At 42.1% G+C, this 21433-nt stretch overlaps 1 protein-coding gene across 2 annotated transcripts in view; it reads left to right on the plus strand.

Moving 5' to 3' along the window:
- The first annotated feature begins 774 nt into the window (after positions 1-774).
- The window catches only part of SV2C (synaptic vesicle glycoprotein 2C), a 275773-nt gene continuing 255114 nt past the window's right edge, over positions 775-21433 (plus strand). For both annotated transcript variants that reach the window (XM_015140296.3, XM_001105846.5), the window contains exon 1: positions 775-904. The gene's annotated coding sequence lies outside the window, so the exon portion shown is untranslated. The remainder of the gene's footprint in view (positions 905-21433) is intronic.

A 21433-nucleotide genomic window follows, 5' to 3' on the forward strand; every position in this document is an offset into this window, starting at 1 on the left:
TCCCTCTCTCCCTCCCTCTCTCCCTCTCTCCCTCTCTCTCATATTTGATTGTTTTCCCCCTAAGGGGCCACTTTCAATGTCTGCCTGCGAGCCCAGCTGTCTGGCCCTATCTAGCATTGGGGAGACACCAGACTTAACCTAGCGAAGTTTTCTTCTGCTTGCTCTTGCTGTGCCCAAGTTTCCTCTGGACTTGTCTGCCAGCGTCGGGGTGGGGGCTGGGGGAAATAGGCAATCTAGCTGTGCCTGGTTGCTCCCTGGAAGCCAACTTGAAGTAACAAGTCAATCCCAGGCCCAGAAATAGAATACAAACCCTCTTTTTGTCCGGTGCTAACAGAGTCCAGCAGTCAGAAATCCCTGGCGTCTCACGCTGGACCTGACCTGGGTCGCCGCCAATTGCGCAACGCACAGTCACAGTTGGTGACCAATTAAGGACTGCCGCCCCCCTCCTTCACCTGCTACTAACTCAGAGCCCTGACTTCTCCAGAAGTACCTACCACTTGCAAGTGGCTCTCCTTCCCCGCCCCCTGCCCCAGTCCCGCACCTCAGCAGCGCCTCACCACAGCGACTTGCCGGAGCACCGCGAGTGGCGCCCGGCGCCCGCCTCCCCCGCGCGCCGTGACACCCTGCGCACCGCTGGTACTCTCGCCACGCCGCCGCCCGGCACTGCAGCACCGGGGGGAGGAGGGAGGCGGAGGAGGGGAGGAGGACCGCAGCGTGCAAGCCAGGAGTCACTTTCCCGCCCCTCCTCTCGCCGCTGACACGCTCAGAGGAGTCACCACTCTGCGCGCTGCAGGCGAGAGTGGCAGACGGAGGCGGCCCGGGGAAGCGAGCCGGAGCGGCGCCCGCACGGAGGCGGCTGCAGTGCTGACACCACTCAGGGAAAGGGTCTCCGACGGCTGGAGCGGTGAGTGGGGGAGGCGAAGCGGGCATCCCCGGGGAGACTTCCCGGCTACTGGATTTCTCTTCCCGACCGGTGGCCGGGCGCTACAGCCTGGGGAAGTTTTTGCAACCTTTCAGAAGCGCAACTTTGCCCCGCCTGCCCCGGGGGAAACGGCTGCAGGTGCCCGCTGCTGGGTAGGCGCCTTTGTTGAGGAGGGACCGGGAAAGTCGGGGTAAAATAGATGCAGTGGCCCCCGGGTTCGCTAGGGTAGGTCTGGGGACTGGGTCGCACTTTCTCTGGGATTCCCAGGGGAGGTGGGTAGGCAGCAGAGGCGATGCATGGGCTGCGTCTGCAGCGACCGCCAAGCTCTTTTTTGCTTGTGTGGTTTGACGGGCAGGGTACCTGGACCTATACCTTCATAGCAGCCTTAGGCTCAACTTTTCGGCGGGGATCCCTCTGCAGACGTGCGGGTGGCGGGAGAGCAGAGGCAGCTGCAGTAAGTGCTGAGAGAGCCTGAAAGAAACACCATGAATTTTCAAACTCTCCCACATGCATTCCCGAAGCGCCTGTCTAGCGTCTAAGCGAGAGCAACAGAGGGCTGGAGAGCAGGGGAGCCCGCGGGGCTGAGGCTCTTTGTCAGCCGCCTGCACTTCCTACACAACGCCTTCATTCAGCAAAAACCTATTGGGCGCCTACTGTGCGCCAGGCGAGGCGAAGCAGACCCAAGGCTGTGAAGCTCAGAGGGGAAAGGGACCGATCCCAGTAAATAATGGGTATCTTAGATGGCAATGAGGGTAGTGAAGGCCATTAGCGGACCCTCTGACCCTTTCTCTTAGTGGGCTTCTTCCCCTCCGCCTGGGTTCTAGAACTGGGAAGACTTTTCTCCAGAGTGTCGCGGGGAGCGCCCCGAGCTGGGTCCAGGGGGACTGCGGAATACGGGGATGAACTTGGCTTGGGGCAGCCAGCACCCCGCGACAGATGAACAATCGGGAGCAGATCTGTGGGCGTGCGGGGACCTTAGGCGGCTCGCGGGGGCGGAGGGGGAGGGGCTGAGTCACGGGGGCTGGAGGTGCCGCCTGGACGGCCTGAGCTGGGGGCGCTCGCGTCACCTGCTACGTGTGCCAGTGATGCAAATGCAGACCCGCGAGGGGCGGGCAGGGGTGGCGGGTGGGGGCAGGAGACGGAGTCTCCGTCTGGGAGCGCGCGTGTGTGCGTCAAAGGCTCTAGGTTGATGGATGCCCCGCGGCGCGCCTGGCGCGGACAGCGGCCACCCGGCGGGGCCGCGGGGGGCGGGCGGACTGCGGCGGCGCGGGGCGGCGAGGAAAGCCCCGCACGGCCCGGGCGGGCTGGCAGGCGGCTCCGCAGTGCGCTGCAGTGCTGGGAAGGCGCCGCAGCTACCGGGCACTCCCCGGGGTACCGAGGAGATGGGGCGTCTTTTAAGGCTCCGAGACCGGGATGCCCTGATGGTCTCCTCTCCCGCTGAACCTACTCCCTTCATACTTAGCTGACTGTTAGCGCGGTAGCTTCCGTTTAATTCTTATCCTTAATTCTGAAGAATGTGGCGTTGATCTCTTAGGCGTTCACTCATTTTCCATGGCAAGTTCCGAAAGGCCTCGTGCTGGTGGGCAAGTTTTCATGTGAACGCCTAGGTGTTGAGGTTAGTGAGGTTCTGTAGTGCCAACCCGTTGCGCCACCATTCTTCAGGATTTTTGGCAGGAGGCCTGGCCTCTAAGCGAGGTTTAAGAATGTCTTACAAAACAATGTGCTGCATTCCTCTTTCATAGCATAAAATACGCATTAAAAACACTACTGATAATGCATTCTCTGGTGGAAAATTAATAAATCAAATCCACGATCCATTCTATTCTTTCTTTAAAGACCACTTTCTGGAAACCCAATGACTAAGTTTTTCTACTGGCTTTACTGAAGGAGCCCAAATCTTGAGTGTGTAGGCAAAATGAATGAAAGGGGGCTGGGTTGGGAAAGAAGAAAGGAAGGGAGGGAGGAAGAAAAACAGTTATCAAGGAACCCAGAAACACAGATGCTAGTCGCCATTTCCCCAAATATTGTGTTATGTCACCTTGGGCAGGTTACTTAGCCTCTTGGGTTCATCTTCCACCTTTGGGAAATGTAAAAAATAGCTTATACTAGCTTTTATGTACCTTACAGGGTTGTTTTGAAGACAAAAGAGATAGTCTCAGAGAGCTTTGGCTTTGGAAATACAAATTCTCTATGAATGGAAAATATTAGCAAAGCCCCTACACACACACACACGCACAAACAACTTTATCTTTTAAACAATTCTAGAGACCTTTTCCAGCGTTGTTTTTTTTTTAATGAAATTTGGCCCTCGATGTGAGCAAATGCAGACAATAGACTTTTCCTAACAGTCTAATATACAATCAAATGCCGTTAGCTGCTGACTGTCCGGAGAAGGCAAAAAAGCAGCTCTGGATCACATTTGGGTGTTTTGTTCATGTAGTGGAGAAATGAGATTTATTTTTCATGACCCAATGACAGTGAAAGTAGCTTCTCTGATCTGAGCAGCAGACTGGCCTAAGAGCTTGTAGTAAAAATCCTATTCATTATTAACCCTATCATATTCCTTAAGTGTGGAAATGCTTCAGATAATAGGATCCAGTTCCCAATCTCCAGGAGATTACGGCAAAGGCATCATAATGTGCAATATATCACGTGATGACAAGTACCAGAAAACCCATTTCCTATAATTAGGAGTGTTAGCTCTTATTCTTAAGTAAACTCGATGACATATTATATGAATAAAAGCATGTGATTTGTCAAAATGCCTCCTTAACCAGCCCACTGTTGTTATTCATATTACTCCATATAATGCTAGATTTCTGTGAGTAGTGAAAGCAAAATGTCTCTTATTCTGTGCAGCTATATCAGGGGAAAACCTTCAATTCACCAGCGTATTTCTTGGTTCCATGTTGGTGAGGTTCGTGTTTGACTGTGGTTCACAGCATACATATTATTTCCATTTAAACACAAACTCATCATTTCAATGAAGTCTGTTTGTAAATCCAGGAAAGGCAGCCCCTGGCAGGTGTATATAGTTTTGATGCAACATTGCCACATTGTTTTTGCTTTTGCTTTGCTTTTTCAATCTCTGCACAGTTGAGCAACCAGCGTAAGATGTTGCAGTGGTTTGAATTTGGAGGTTTTTTCTTTATTTGAGACAGCTGAGAATAACAATGGGAATGAAGTTACAATTTTAATTCTTGCTAGAAATATGTCTTAATGGGATACTAAAACACAATTTTATTTTATCACAACCCCTCCTAATTAGGGACAGCAGTAGTATTTGCACTTCAGGATGGCTTCCCTATTGAGAAGAATTGAACAAAATTAAATAAATGGACAGGATGTATTGGATGATTTGGTCCTTTCTAGTTCTAATGTTCTTTCTCTCCAGGAAATAGAGAAATATATGATGAGTTATATTTTAAGTTTGAACTTTGCTTATAAGTAGTATAGAAAATGTGTTTTTAAAAATTAACTCAGGTTAAAATTTTACATGAAGCTATAGGCTCTGTTTTTGTAGATAAATGGTCCATTAGATTTTGTATTATGCCATTAGATGTATGAATTAAAACAATTTTAGGGATCAAATTTGAAAAATAATTCCTGCTTAATATAAAGAAAATACTCAGATCAATTTAGTATGACATTTAAAATATTTTCTGTTGACCACCTAACGCGCATTATGCTTGCTACATCTTTTCCCATAGATAGTATATAATACAAATGATTAAGACTGGACACTATAGGGATGGCCTTCAGTCTTCTGACAACCTTGGACCCTCTTACAAGTCAAGAGTATAGTGAGATTCATGACAGGTGAAACCAAGGGCTTTCTCTTATCATTTTCCACTATTTGCAAATCCTAGAATCCTAGAGTAGCCAAATAGAGTGATTCTCAAATAGTTGTGTATATCATATTTTCCTGGGGAACTTGTTTAAGTGGGAATTTCTGAGTCCCATTCTAAACATTCTAAGTTAATGGTTCCATGGTTGGGCCCAGAATGTGCTGTTTATCAAGCTCTGCCAAGTGAGTTGGATATTATCATTAGGGGAACCATATATGCAGATGCACTTGAACTATTTCTAGATAGCATAGCAAGAACCAGAATGCATGGACTTTCTACGCTATGTTTTCCTCTTTAATATTTACCAAGTATCTGCTGGAAGCCCTCAGTGAAATATCATTCTGTTTTGTGAGACAGATGTAAAGAGGACTAACTTCTTTAGTAAAAGTCATGGGAGTGAGTGGCATGGGTGGTTGGGAACGACTCCATGGAGACACTTACATATTTGGTATCAAAGAAGGGAAGGGCATTGGCAGAAGGAACGTTGTAATGACAGGTCAGTTGAGTGCAATAAAGGCTGAATACCTTTGCATGGCCTTCAGAGCCCTAGGTGGTCTGGCCTCTGCTCACTTCTGCAGCCTCATTTTACATGAGCCTCAAACCACTTCCATCCCCAGCAACCTTCAATCATCAGTCTCCTTCTGCAACTTGCCCCAACCTACCTGTACCATATTAACTCCTTATGCTCTTCAGATTTCAATCCAGCCTCTAAGCCTCTGTTGTGAGGTTACTTTTAATACAGTGCACTTTTCCTCATAAAGTTATCAGAGAAAATATAAGATGCTCAGTTAAATTTGAATTTAGATAAACAATAAAATTTTTTAAGTATAAATATGTCAAAAATATTGCTTGGGACATTGTCCTAGTCCCTTCCAGCTGCTATAACAAAATATTTTAGACTGGCTAATTTATAAACAATGGAAATTTATTGCTCACAATTCTGGAGGCTGGGAATTCCAAGATTAAGTTCCCAGAAGATTTGGTGTCTGGCCAAGGCCTGTTCCTCATAAATGTCCTCACATGGAAGGGGCAAGGCACCTCCCTTCAACCTCTTTGATAAGGGCACTAATCCCATTCATGAGGGTGGAACCCTAATGACTTATTTCCCAAAAGGCCTCACCTCTTAATACTATCACATTGGGGATTAAGTTCCAACATATGAATTTGAGAGGGACACCAGCTTTCAGACCATGGCAGACATACTTACACTAAAACATTATTTGTTGTTTATCGAAAACTTAAAATTATCTGAGTGTCCTATATTTTTATTTGCCAAATCTAGCAATCTTGTTTATGAAGCTCACTAATTTTACAATTTCTTTTAAAAAAATGAGATTCTTTCATTAATGCCAGTCACCCTTTACTAATCTACAAACTCTAGGAGACTGAGGACAGGATTAGGGATACATTGGTCTTATATTAATCTTGCTGATTTGTCCTTCATGTTTGAAATAGTATCTGGAGCATGGTAGGAGCTCAAGAAATATTGTCAAATGAATTAATGACGTGTTAGAGAAAAACAGTGTAACCATGAACAAATTTCTTTTTTTAATTTTAATTTTAATTTTACGTTCCAGGATACATGTGCAGGATGTGCAGGTTTGTTACATAGGTAAACATGTGCCATGGTGGTTTGCTGCACCTATCAAACCATCACATAGGTATTAAGCCCAGAATGCATTAGCTATTTTTCCTAATGCTCTCCCTTCCTCCAGTCCCTCCCAGACAGGCCCCAGTGTGTATTGTTCCCCTCCCTGTGTCCATGTGTTCTCATTGTTCAGCTCCCACTTATAAGTGAGAACATGCAGTGTTTGGTGTTCCGTTCCTGCATTAGTTTGCTGAGGATAATGGCTTCTAGCACCATCCATGTCCTTGCAAAGGACATGATCTCATTCCTTTTTATGGCAGCATAGTATTTCATGGTGTATATATATATACCACGTTTTCTTTGTCCACTCTATCATTGATGGGTATTTAGGTTGATTCCATGTCTTTGCTATTCTGAATAGCACTGCAATGAACATATATGTGATTTTGTAACAGAATGATTTATATTCCTTTGGTTATATACCCAGTAATGGGATTGCTGGGTCAAATGGTATTTCTGGTTCTAGATCTTTGAAGAATCGCCACACTGTCTTCCACGATGGTCGAACTAATTTACATTCCCACCAACAGTGGAAAAGCATTCCTATTTCTCTGCAATCTTGCCAGCATCTGTTATTTTGTAACTTTTAAATAATCACCATTCTGACTGATGTGAAAAGGTATCTCATTGTGGTTCTGATTTGCATTTCTCTAATGATTACATATGTTGAGCTTTTTAACCATGAACAAGTTTCTTAACCTCTCTAAGCCTAAATTTTTTCAGATGTGAAAAGATGATTTTGTAATCTACTTTTCAGGATTACATGTAGAGATTACATAAGGAAAATATACACAAAGCTCCTAGCATGTTACTTCATAGGCACTGTACTTTAAAAAGTATCTTTTCTTTTGTCTCCATATGTATCTTGTAAAATGAGAGGATACCTTTTTGATGTATAAAATTCCACTTTTTTTCATTATACTGCAATTTCAGAAGCAATCAGTGTTTCCCGAGTATTTATCAAATACAAGGTAGTCTGGAGGATTCAGCTATGCAGTTACAAAAGTCCTGTTCTCAAGGAGCACCTATCTGTGGGCTGGTAACACCTAAGGCCAGCTTCATGAGTCTTTAGCCTGAACAGTCACATTAAGCTTCACGTTTAAAAGAACCCTATATTTTGTTTGGTGTTCTGCTGTCACCTCTTGAAATTCTGTGAGCAAGGGGTTCCATGTTTCCCTATTGCATTGGGCCCTGCCAATTGTGTAGCTGGTCTTGTTAAGCTATGCATATTTGTATCCAGCATATGCATACAGAGCATTGCATTTAGTCTTCATGGTATCCCTGGCCCTCTCCTTACCCAGAGAACTTGTGATTTTCCTGAGATGCATGGCTTATAATTAACTAAACCAAGTAATCAAACGCCTAGTTCAGTGTTCTTTCCACTACATCATGCCTGTCTTCACCTGATTACCATCATCTAGTGTGTTCAGACCTTTGGATGAGCATCTGGAGCTTTTAAAGACGATATCCTTAGGTCTCCTATTCTTCGGTGACTGCAATGAATCTTCACTGCCATCACTGCCTCTGTAATTGCTGAACAACTGGAACTTGAAGTTCTAGTTCTGCCTTTGTAGAAACACCAGGAACACCAGCAGCTTGATTTCTAAGATTCTATCTCTTCCAATATTTAGGTTTTAAAATCTGCAAATTTATGCAAGATAAGTAGTGAACTTTGGGGGGCTAAAATTTGTCTAAGAGAAATATCTAAGGTGTTTTATTCTTTGCTTTAAATTACCCAGCTGAGTCACGCAGCACGGGAGCTTCTGCAGCTAGGAACAGCCATGCATTTTGGCAGTGGGTAGAGAAGGTGACCCACTTTGTCATTTCAAGCTCCAACTAGCCTCTTTTAAAATACATGTATTTTAATATCACTTTTTAGTAGTTCTAAGCATGCCAATTTTCTTTATTTCATTTTTGTGCTTCATATCTAAGAAGTGATATTCTAATAAATTCATGGAGCCATTGTCATGTTTGCCCTCACACCATTCTTTTCGACACATGACGACATACTCCAGTCAACGCATATTAAACCCATCACTAGCTGCATTGAACACAAAACAATTTAAGTGTAAAGACTATTACTTTTTGAAGCATCCAATTAAATCTACAACCTGTTTCCTGTTGGCCACATCCATGTGAAGGCAGAAATTACAGACTCACAGCAGCAACCATAATCACTTCTGTGGTTCTCGTCTGACCCCAATTGTGGCATTCCCAGCCTGCTTCAAAGATTCCTCACTATTCTTTGAGTCCTTGAAGATTGCTCCTATAGTCCTTGTCCCCTGCTCTGGTCCCTGCAGCAACATCACCACAGTGTTGCCCGACCTGCCTCTCACTGCCCAGAATGCCTTGGTTCCAGTGTTGTGGAATCTGCTGGTGCTTCCCTGTGCTCTTGATGTCCCTGGAGAGTTTAGAGAATCTGTGAATGTATGAGGGCTGGTGTACGGACATGCCAAGTGATAGTCTCCTGTATTTACAATCAGTTCCCCTCTCAAATGCAGGTCCGTTGTCCTAGGACCGTAAATAACGGTCTCAAATTGCCTTTCACTCAGAATGAGCTTTCTAGGAGACTTTTTTTTTTTTTAAGCCTACAGTAGCTCATGTTCCAGGCAGTCTCCCACCCAAGTACTAATCAGGCCTGACCCTGCTCAGTTTCCAAGTTGAGATAAAATCCCAAGAGACTCCTTAGTCCCTTCCCTCCTAGACATGCTCAGAGGTATCAGAATACTAAGATAAATCATCAGAATTTTGTATGTTTATTGCATCATTATTTGCAGTGGTGAAAAATTGGAACAACCTGTATGTCTATCAGAGCCTGATCACATTAATTATGGTTAATCCAAATAATGAAATACTACACAGCCACTGAAATGAATGAGGTGAACCTACATGGTAAAATGGAAATATTTTGAAGATGTTGTTAGTTTAAAAATAGCAATTTATGACCAGAATATAAATATATATATTTAGTAGAATCAATATAGTATGATTCTACTAAAAAGAATCTAAGGTACATTACAGAGTTTGAAAGAATAAAGATCAAACTCTTGTCTTTTTGGGATGTGGAAAGGACCTTACATATTTTAATATATATATTTCTGAATTGTTTGAGTTTTCAACAATAAGCACACATGACTTTTGTAATTAAGGCACCAGTGGAGGTGGTAAATATTAATTTCAGTATACACCTGCAATGCTGTTTTTCAAACATGTGTAAGTATTAGTGTTCTAGTGGCTAAAAAAGCAGTGCCAGTTTTTCTCATGGATATTTTTCCAGGCAATAATGTAGGTGAGGTCATCTAAGTTGTGAGAACATAAATTGCTTTGGTACTCAATAAAACTATTTTCATTTTGAATGAAAAAGAAACATAGCTATAAATATTCAATACATTGGCCTTTGAGCAGGGGCTGCTTATTGCTGACTTAAGTCATTAGAGCTGAGGATCGACCCCCGTTCCTCCACCCCCATCCTCAATAAATCTTATTTGTCCAATAGCTGTCAAAAGCCTGCATTAATACTTGGAATATTGTGCTTTTAGGCACATTTTTCACTCTACTATGACTATGTATTTGACAGGATGGGAGATTGGCAATTTTTTATCTTCTCTTACCGTGGGCTGAGAATGTTCTCCCTCCTACCATCTCTTCTTCCCCCCGCCGTACACATATTTATCTATGGAAAAGTCTCCTAATCATCCTTCAATCCTCAGCTCAAAGGTCCCTTTTTATGACACTCCACAGCTCTTTCTCTGTCTCTCCTAGGCCCCTTGCAGCTCCAGCTGTGGAGTGCTTCTCATATTGTGTCATGGTGGCTGCTCTATGTGTATTTTCCTACTAGACTCATACCTTGAGGAAGAGGCCAAACTACTGAGATATTTGTAACTCCTGGCACTGGACACATAGGGGCTGGAAGTATTTTAAATTATTTTTAAACCTTTTTAAATTAAAGTATACTATATAGAAAGAAAAGTGCATATTTGATAAGGGTACAGCTGCGTTTTCACAAACTGAACACATCTCTTTATAGAGCACCCATCAAAAATCAGAAAGAATATTCCGAATGCCCCAGAGGTCCCTTGCATGCTCCTTCCAGTCATAACTATCTCCCCACTATCCTGACTTCAGTCCTTTGGAGGTGCTTATCAAGTTCTCCCTCTCCTGCTCTGAATTCCATTGTTCCATGCACAAGATCTGAAAAGCTGCTTGGCAGAGTCTTGCTACTGCCAGTGGACATGCAAGTGGCGTGACTGTGTCCAGAATATTGTTCGGGTGCCCAGAACTTCCAGTCCACAAGGTTTTTTGTCCACAAGGTACAGGTAGATAACGGCCCCTAATTAATTGCACACATAGCCGTCTGCACTGCAAAGCAGCTTTGCTTGTGACCAAATGCTAAGCCCCTCATGAGCAATTCTATCATTTGACCTCCACGCCTTGTCCAGAATTTCACAAAACTGTTCTCACACAGTCCTTTACTCCTGAGGCTTATTCTTCTTACCCTCCAAACTTGAACCCATTCCAGTGGATCAGAATGCAACAAACTGACTTCCAGACTCCTCAAATTTCTCCTCTATCAGCTGGCTTCTGAGCCGCAGTGGTCTGGATAAAGCACATTGCATTCATCCCTCTCTCTATACTAAATATTCTGGATTCTTATCACCAGACTGAGAAAACACATTGGAGAACCCTGGCCGCTCATCAAATTATTTTTCCCCCTTGTAGACTTGCTTCTAATGTCTTTCCCTTTGATATCACTATTCCAAGGAACAGTTTTAAGGAACTTCCCATATTTATTTTAAGGATGTTGTCCATTCTATTACCCATTGCACTTTTCATTATTGTTTATTCAAGAAATGTTTTTGGAGCTGGGTGCAGTAGCACACACCTGTAGTCCCTGCTACTTGGGAGGTTGAAACAGGATTGCTTGAGCTTAGGAGTTCAAGACCAGCCTGGGCAACATGGTGAGACTCTGTAAACAAACAAACAAACAAACAAGTAGATAAATAGGCTTGAATAGAATAAAAGGCTGAGTAAGAAAGAATTCTTTCTCTCTGCCTGACTGTCTTTGAGCTGGGACATTGATCTTCCACCTTTGGATTCAGGCTTTGATTTAAATTATACCATTGGCCCTCCTCGGTCTGCACTTCTTAGCCTCCAATAATTGCATGAGCCAATTCCTTATAACAAGTCTCTTTATTATACTCTCTATATTTATATCCATACGTGTCCTTTTGGTTCTGTTTCTCTGAAGCTAATACCTGCCTCTTAACCCTAGACTCAGAACTGGTGCACTGCCACTCAGCCCACATTCCATTGACCAAAGACCTGTAGTGCACAAGACAGTTCCACGTAAGCAAAGCCTTGCCTTGCATATCACACAATTTTCCAGTGTCCCAGCAGATATCTATTTAGGTAAAAAATCTGTTTCTAATAATTTAAGCCTAGAATTGTATTCTGTTTTATGTATAAACACAGTATCTTTTGCACAATTTTGATATGTTGTAAATTTTCCAGGAGTAAAACCACTTGTAAATCAAGGGAAGACTATATTTTGTTTTGTTTAAAGTCTGACTGAGAGTTGTTCATCATTTCTGCAAATCACATTACCACTGGTGACAAACCCCATTTGTGACATCAGTTGCTAATAAGCACACCTGTATTTGTCTTCATTGGCATTTGTTTCATTTGTGATGATTCTGCACTTAGATATTAGCATCCCATGTCTTCATTTTGTATTTGAGAGTTGTTATACTGGAACATATACATATTTTAAAACATAATTTGTTATTATTTCTTCTAGTTCCCCTTAAGTCATTATGTTGATATTTTGAATTTATGTGTAGAGGTAGATATTATATATGAATATTATTTAATAAGGCATTGCTAAATATATGTTATTATTAGGTGCTTTTGAACATCTCTAAATCCTCTATATTTTAGCACTACATTATAGTAAGCTGACATATTTGGAGGTGGGAAAGGAGCAGGATATAATACAGAGAGCTCTTCTATCTTAGCATTGTGTCTGAAGGGAACATGTTCTTTCTGTGAAGACAGTCACATTATTCTCTCTCTGGCAGTAGTTGAGAGAGGGTAGTGTGTGAGCTGGGCCTACCTACAGAGATGGGTGATCTGGAGAAAATGTGCAAGCCTTTACCATAATTCTGCCTCTGAGGCTCACCTGAAACTCAGGCAGTCCAAAGGCTTGTCCTGTGAAGGCCCTGAGTTTTTTACTATGCAGCTCTAATTTTGATTAGTAATGAGTAGGAACAGGGGACGCTTAGGAAGAAAAGAAACAGGTGTTCAAAGATGGCTGCTTCAACAACTGTGGGAGATGCCCAGTAGGAATCTGGTGGTTTCCTTCTAATATTATTTTTTTAAATTCTGTTATTCTTAGAGGTCACTGTCAGACAGTGCTTCCTGTGGGAGTCCCCTGCCATAGTCTTCTGTGTATGACAGTGGGAGCCCCTTGACTTGCTTCCTGAAGAGACTCTCTTACAAAAGAGGGAATGAAGGCCTGATGACTGATCTTTGTCCATAAGCTCAAGGATATTATATTGTCCTATTAATTGAAACTGATTTAAGGGTAATTCAGAAGGAATAAATCAGAAGACATTGAAAGAGTGACCCAAGACTAAATAGCAGATGCTGCTCTGTGTGCCTTTTTATCTAAAGCTGGAGTATTGATAAGGGCATCACACTCTATCTGTGGCATGCAGAAGACATTATTGTCGGGGTAGAGCTATCCTCATTTATTGATAAATACATTACAGCTAATTGTTTTCCCAAACATTCATTACTCTGAACCTGGTACGTAATGATCATGCCTGCCTTTTGGCATACAGATGTGTGCGCACAAAGTTTGATTATATTCAACAGCAGTACATGCAAAACAAAACAAAACAAAAATCAAACAATAAACCTGTAAAGGTTAACATTCACTTCCCAGAAAGCCTGAGGAGAAAAGCCAGTGATTAATATAATTAAATGTAAGACATGTATCCATACCATCTTATACCTGCACCTTTATTTAATATCAGGAGAACGATGCGATTCTTCTTATGGGCTGACATCAGCAAAACCTGCTGGCCCTAGAAGATGTGGAGGCATTGGAGCTCTGCCTAAATCGCCCACTGATGGGGAGAATCTGAGTCAAGATTAAGGGGATGCTTTGCAATGAGGAACTAATTTATTTGCTCCCAGCTTTGGGGCATTATGTACTTCCTTATTACCATATTATATATTATTACCTTATTACCCTATGAGTTGCTATGTTGATTATCATGTCAGACAATTGGTGTAACATCACATTCCACTTAATAAAAGTCCCAGATATAATGGAAAATAACAGTTCGTGCTGTATCTGTTCCGCTGGCTTAGAATTTTTTTTCTTACTAGATGATTTTGAAATTGGGTACTACAAAATTTTAAAATTGTATGATGAGCTATCTTTGCCTATGATTGAAGTGCTATAAAATGTATACCTGAGCTCTTGAGACTCTTAGTGATGTTTTTGAAATTACTTTTACTGTACTTCCTGTTTGCCATATTAGTGCTTTCTTTTGCTCGTGTGTGTGTGTGTGTGTGTGTGTGTGTGTGTGTCTTGTCTTCATGTCCTGTTGCTGCTAGTGATGAGTTATAACATCTTCACTCAGGAAATCATGACATCCTTAAATGCTTTCTCAGGGTTCTCTGATCACACTGTACTTTTCTGCTTCGAAGGGTTTCCTTCTTCTTTCCCAGGATAACCAACCACTGATTTTCAGTCTGGCTGACGTATGACAACACAGAACTCTCTTTCATAGCAGTTTTCACTATGACTTTGACTGACAGCATTGGAAATCAGGATCTCTAGCTTCTCAACATAACAGCTTCTCAGGCTAACTATTGCTTTCATTCGCAGCCTGTAGGCCATTTGGGTTTATATTCAAAATAGTTCAGCTTAACCTTCTATTAGCGATAAGAAGGATTCATGTTGTATTTTCTGATCATACCAGGTTTTACTTCTTTTTATCCAAGCTGAATTTCTCATCCAAAATTTCAAGTTTAATTCTAAGAACTAATATGTGTCTCTCTGTGTGTATTTTTTAGGCTAACAGATTTTTCATGCCTCAGCAGTGGTAACATTGAGAGTTGTGGTTAGATGTAAATTCTGGCTCTTATTTGAATTTTTAGAACATGTCCAGAGTCTCTGAATGTACAGCCCTGTCAGCAAATTGGCCAAAATATTTTATTTGTAAGATGCTTAGTAAGCATCTACTATATCAATTAGCCATAAAATTAGCAAATTCTTTTTAGCTTTGTTAAATATTAGGATAATAGGAAAAGGAGGCACTTTAGATAAATCATCATCTTTTTTTTAGTTCTGGTTTGTGTAAAGCTGCCTTTGGGTCAACTGGAGGTCAAGTTTGGCTATTTATTTGCTTATTAGCTCATAAGCTACAGCTATGCTAAATGAAATAAATGCAACTTCACAGTATGTAAGAAAACGAGCATCAAAACTACATTTAATTCAACTTAGTATCAGTTATTGCCCTTAAAGAGCACTCTTTCGTATGGGATCATAAGAGGTGCTGGAATTTCTCTGGAGATAAGAAGTCACACCAATGATTTAATAACAGTCTTTAAGTCTTTTAAAGGCCATATGCCAAAAGATAATGCCTACTTTCTCTGCTTAACAGGATTGAAGAAAATAGACATTAGGAGATAACTGAAATATTTTTAAAAGTGAAATAGAAATTTCAATCAATTTCAGTCCACAAATTGACCATCTCCCTTGTGCAAGGGATATGCTATGCTAATTAGGAGAAATGAGGTGGGTGGGATATAGCCTGTGATCTCAAGAAGCATGCACACCTGTGAGGGAGAGCTCAGTCAAGTCGTCTATCAGGCCTGTGCAACAGAGTGAGGATTCACTAAAAGAAGTCCAGAATTCCATGATGGTTTGAAAGCGGCAGTCTGGTGTTTGCTCAAGGTAGGGTTTCTCAACCTCAGCACTACTGACATTTTGGACCGGATAATTCTTTGTTGATGGGAGGCTGTCTTGTGCATTGTAAGATGGCTTATGACAGCCTTGACCTCTACCTACTAGATGACAGTAGTATTTTCCCCTGCATTGTCACAACCAAAAATGTTTCCAAACATTTCCCCATGTCCCTAAGGCTGGGGGTTGGGGGGAGTACAAAATTGCCCTCATTTGAGAACCACTGATTTAGAAAATGACTTTTGACTTTCTCCCTAAAATACAGGTAAGTTTTATCAGGCCAAAAGAGGGAGATGCAGGTTGTATGTGGGGAGAGAATCTTGTGAGTGGGGGTGCAGAGATGGAGCACCCTGGGTGAGCTGGGGAGTGGCGAGTGATCCTGTTGGTTTGGAAGAGAAGACAGAAACACAGTCAGTGGTGGAAGATTGAGCTGGAAGGTGGGTGGGATTCTGTGAAGGTCAGGTGCAGCAGTTTGGGCTCAATTTCAGCAGAAGTTACCTTTATCAGAACCACACATTTAGAAAGATTAATTTGAAATCAGGTGTACAGTGGCTTAGGGCAGGAACAGCCTTGAGGTAGAAATACCAGTTAGGAGTGGCCAATTACCATTACTTCATAGAGATGAAATTATGTTCTTCATTCATTCTGTGAAGTGGTTAGCCCATATGTATTTATCACATCTCTTAAGTGCTAGGCACTGCCTCAGCTGCGGGAGGTAGAACCTGGAAGACAAAGTGCCTGTTCTCGTGGAGTTTAGTCTAGAGGGGTTGAGACGGACAATTAGCAAATAAAAATGAAACTATCAGAACTTTCAAATAGTACTTAAACTCTATGAAGACAGTGCAGCAGTTGATGTCAGGGACAGTGACTGCTAATAATTATGATAAAATTCATTATAAGAAACTCAGACATACTCATAGTTTTGTTGCAATGAAATTGCATTTACACCAACATTTATTAGAAATTTCATCTAATTTGAAATTAGTGGCTGAAATTAGTGGCTGCTGGGCACTTGGTATTTAGTTTTTATCACACCCTCAGTCCAGCCACTGTCATCTCTCACTTGGAATAATATAACAACTTTCTAACAGGATCTTTGGACTTCAGTTTTGTCCATCTTCATACCATTATCCTACCTGAATGACCTTTGTAAAACACAAAAATACCATGTCTGTTCTTGTGTTTGAAATCACCAATGGCTATGTCTTCCCTTAACATAAATTAGCAATTCTTTATGAGAACCACAGTACACACCCTCAAGTCCTTGATGGCGCCATGCTCTCCTCTGCCTCCTCTGATCCTTTATGCCGGCCTGGAGACTCTCCACCTCACCCTCCACCCACCCACCAGATCACATAGCTAACTCTCACTCATCCTTCAGGACTCAACTAAAGATGGTTTCCTCAGGTAAGTCGTTCCTCATCTTCTAAGGTCCACTTTAGGCGCCTTTCCAGCGTGCACCCTCCCAGTGGGTTGTGTTATCCAGTAACAATTACTCTATGTTGTGAATGCTCATTCCCTTGTCTGTATTTTGAAGGTTCACTCTGGCAAACCCAGCAGGTGACACAGGGCTTGGCACAATCACTATAGATGGAATGAATCAGCATTTTAGAAACTTGTATTTTAGAAAGGAAAAGACATAATCCCAGAGAACATATATTACTTGCTTAAGGTCACAGAGCTTTAAATAGAGCTTTTATATCCGTCTGGCTTAAAAACTCAGGTTCTGCCCATATACCAAGGGAATCTGTGTGTTCTGCAGAGCCATGTGAGAGAATTATAAAGACTTGTTTGGTTTAGACGGTTTACTTGTAGCCTTGTTGAGAGATGTTGAATAAATATACATTATTAATCACTCAGAAAAACATGACCCTGACTTTAGTAGTCTCTTTCATTGAAGTGCTTCTGTGATTATCATCAACCTAGAGCTGCCAAGGCTTGAGGCCTGTTCATATCCAGAGGCCGCCTTAACATTTAGAGAGCTAGATTTTGTTTTTTCATTAGTTTTGTTCATTAATATTCCATTGGACATTGACAAAGTGCTTTCTCTTACAGCACCTGGAATGTGTCACTGCTTCCTCTCCCCATTCTGTTAGAGTATCGGTCCATAAGACCATATAGGAATGTTTAAAAAAATGGAGAATGCAATAATGCATAATTAAAACTGCAGAAATATTTAGTATTTTGTTTAATGGATCTCTAAAGTTGTAGCACCTTTGATTCATTATTTACCATTCTGTATTTAGTCCTCATACCTTTTTGTAGTCACTGAAATGCAAAGCAGAGAGAGAGAGAGAGAGAGAGAGAGGAACTTTGATATATTATTCACCTGCATCTGAGCTTATTCCTAATTTAAAGACTCTAGTAAATAGCATTATGTTTTTCCTGAGCACATAGAAATTTAAAGAATAATTTATAAAACAAAATATTTCAAGTAGTATAATACTGAAATTATCTTAAATATTAATGCCCCTTCACTATGTGTCTTAGGTTATGTAATGATTGTAGCAAAGAAACCTAAAATTCTTCTCCTTCAGATTCTGTTAATCTCTGGAGTTTTCACCATTACCACTTCTGGCCAACCTAGATGGGTTTGCGTGTCAGTCAGTCTATGGCACATAAAGACAGCTATAGCTTCACTAGGCAGTCATATGCTCTTCTAGCAATATGCTAGTTACTTATATTAAGTTTGATTAATAGACTAATAATAGCAAATATTTATTGAATATGTGGGTGCTGTTAGGGCACCTAGACTGTTTGTATACATTATCTCATTTAAACCTCACAGTTCTAGGAGGTTGGTACAATTTTAAGGCGTTTTCTGATTAATTCTGCTAAACATTTAAAGATGAAATAATATCTATTTTACACAAGCTCTTTTAGGATATAGCAAAAGAGGATACACGTTCCAACTCATTTTATGAGGACAGTGTTACTCTAATACTAAAACCATACAAAGGTATTTCAAGAAAACAAAGCTACAGACCAATATCCCTCATGAACATAAACACAAATACTCTCAGGAAAATACTACCAAATTGAATCCAGAAATGTATAAAAAGTATATACATCATGACTGACTTTATTCTATGTAGTCTATGGAAGGCCCTAGAAATATGTTCATTTCTTAAGCAACTTTAACTCATTTGCAAACATCAGAATAAAAGTCAGCAGAGAGGAGTAACAGGATATGTGATAGCTGTAGGTAGCACAGTGAGCATTTTGTGGATCCCTGCCTGTATGTGACAGCTGTTAACTGTTCTAATGTCAGTACTGGCCAAGCACTACAGGAAGGGAGCTGGCCAAAGTTCTGAAATGCTTGGCCAGTCCAACGAAACGCACTACAGCAGAATTTCCTCAACTTATTTGATCAGGAAACAACTGAAGCTAAATTCAGGGGACAATTCACAGTTCTCATATTTCTATATTTATCAGCAACTGTTTTAAGAGATGAGGTCTTGCTGTGTTGGCCAGACTGGAATGCAGTGGCTATTCAGAGGCCTGAAAATGGCACACAGAAGCCTCAAATTCCTGGGCTCAAGTAATCCTTCTGCCTTGGTCTCCCAAGAAGCTGGGACTACAGGTGTGTGCCACTGTGCCTGGCTCCAAAAACATTTCTTCAGTAGATACTAGTGAATAGGGCTTTGTCAGCAACCTCTGACATAGTTAATCACTTCCTTCTTGTGCTAATTATTAAGATACTCTCTAGCTCCTAACCTACCTTTCTACATTCTGTTTGTGATGCTAGAGATGGGACTCTGCAGACTATATTCCTGAGATGGCTCCATGGTAGGCTCTGTCAATAGGAGACACTAGAGGGAGATGAGAGAGACTGGAAAGCTGGAGGAGGAAGAAGGGACCTGCTCTTTCTCATTCACTTTTCATGGGCTTTTGTCTGCACGTGGTTATTGTGGGTGTCATGCCTTAGAAAAACTTCTTCATCCCAGAAGAGGCAGTTTCTTCCTATTTCAGCAGATGATTCTAATTTGCAGTTTTTCCCCACAGTTGCAGAAGCTGTCTCTGTGGGTTGAATAATTTCCTCAAAAAAGTTATGTTCTCCCAGAACCTCAGAATGTGACATTATTTGGCAATAGGATCTTTGCAGATGAAATTAGTTAAGATGAAGTCATAGTGGATGAAGGTGGGCCCTAAATCAAGGTGTCCTTAGAAGAAGATTATGTGAAGACAGAGGCAGAGATTGGAATGATACATCTTCAAGTCAAGAAATGCTAGGGATTGCTGGCAACCACCAGAAGTTAGGAGAGGCAGGGAACAGATTCCTCCTCAAGGCCTTCAGAGGGAGCATCACCCTGCCACCACCAATGCCTTGATTTTAGGCTTCTAGCTTCCACACTATGAGAGGACACATTTCTATTGCTTTAAGTCATGAGGATTGTGGTAATTTGTGGGGCAGCCTTAGGAAATGGATATACTGCCTCATCATAGCCCTCTCACAGACACAAGCCCCAGATAGCTAGCACCCTTTTTTAAACAAAGGAACCCAGGGATTCTCTCTCGGTCCCTTGAACCGGTTGAGTAGCACCTGCTTCTCAGAAGTCTGAGTTTCAGCTCTGTAGGGCCCTTTCTCTAAGCTTATTTAATAATTAAAACTCAGCCAGGCGCCGTGGCTCAAGCCTGTATTCCCAGCACTTTGGGAGGCCGAGACAGGCAGATCACGAGGTTAGGAGATCGAGACCATCCTGGCTAACACAGTGAAACCCTGTCTCTACTAAAAAATACAAAAAACTAGCCCGGCAAGGTGGCAGGCGCCTGTAGTCCCAGCTACACTGGAGGCTGAGGCAGGAGAATGGCAAAAAACCCGGGAGGCGGAGCTTGCAGTGAGCTGAGATCTGGGCACTGCACTCCAGCCTGGGCGACAGAGCGAGACTCCGTCTCAAAAAAAAAAAAAAAAAAAAAAAAAAAATTAAAACTCACGCCTTTTCTCCCCCAGCCCTAAAGGTTATAGTTTTTCTTCCTTGCAATTACTACCTTTGTGATATTTTACAGTTCTCGTTTTGCCCTTTTTGTGACCTTGCTAACAACTTCATACTTAATAATTATTTACATTAAATTGTGTTCAGTCCCCCAGCTGAATGCTGACATATACACACCCTCCCTGATAGTCTTTCACCATTAATTTCAAGTGAAATTGCAGTCTGTTGGTCTTCCTCCTGCCACCTAGGTACCTCCTCAATCTTCTTTGCTGGTTTATGCTCTTCTCCCTAACCTCTCGGCCTTCCTGTGATCCAGGGAGCAATCTTCTCTTCACCTCTTCTCCCTTCTCATCTTACACTAACAGTCTTGGTGGTCTCATCCGTTCTTATGGCTTTAAACTCCATCTATATGCTGTTCACTCCCAAATACATATGTTTGGCCCAGACCTCTATCCCCTGAACTTCAGCTACATACTCAGCATCTCCACTGGATGTCTAATCAATAGCTTAAATTTAATATGTCCAAAAGCTGAACTCTTGATGCCTTCTCTGCACCTACCCCACCGAAACCTGCTGCTTCTCTACCCTACCCCATCTCAGTTGATAGAAAATGCATCCTTTCCCTTCCTCTCTTCCTCTCGAGCACCGCATCAGGAAGTGCTTGTGCCTCTGCCTTCAAATTATAACCAGAATGTAACCACTTCTTGCCACTCCCACTGCTGTCTACTATCCTCTGCCCCCTCCCATCTGAACTACCTGAATTACTGAGGTAGCCTCCCACCTATCTCTCTGCTTCTACTTTTGTCCTCCTGGAGTTCATCCTGAGCATAGCAACCAGAGAAGTCTCTTAAAAGAAGTCAGATCATGTCCCTTCTCTGTGCAAATCCCTGCAGTGACTCCTCTGCATACTCAGAGTAAAAGCTGAAGTCCTTACAGATGTCCACAGGGCTTTATACCATATGACCCCTTCTTACCTTTCTGTGCTCATCTTCTGCTCTTCTCTTTTATTACTCTGTTCCAACCACACTGGCCTCCTTACTGTTTCTTTAATGCATCAAGCATGCCCCTGACTTAGGGATTTTGTTTTGTTTTCTCTGCCTG

Source organism: Macaca mulatta, chromosome 6, assembly GCF_049350105.2.
Source record: "Macaca mulatta isolate MMU2019108-1 chromosome 6, T2T-MMU8v2.0, whole genome shotgun sequence".
In the NCBI taxonomy this organism is placed as follows: Eukaryota; Metazoa; Chordata; class Mammalia; order Primates; family Cercopithecidae; genus Macaca; species Macaca mulatta.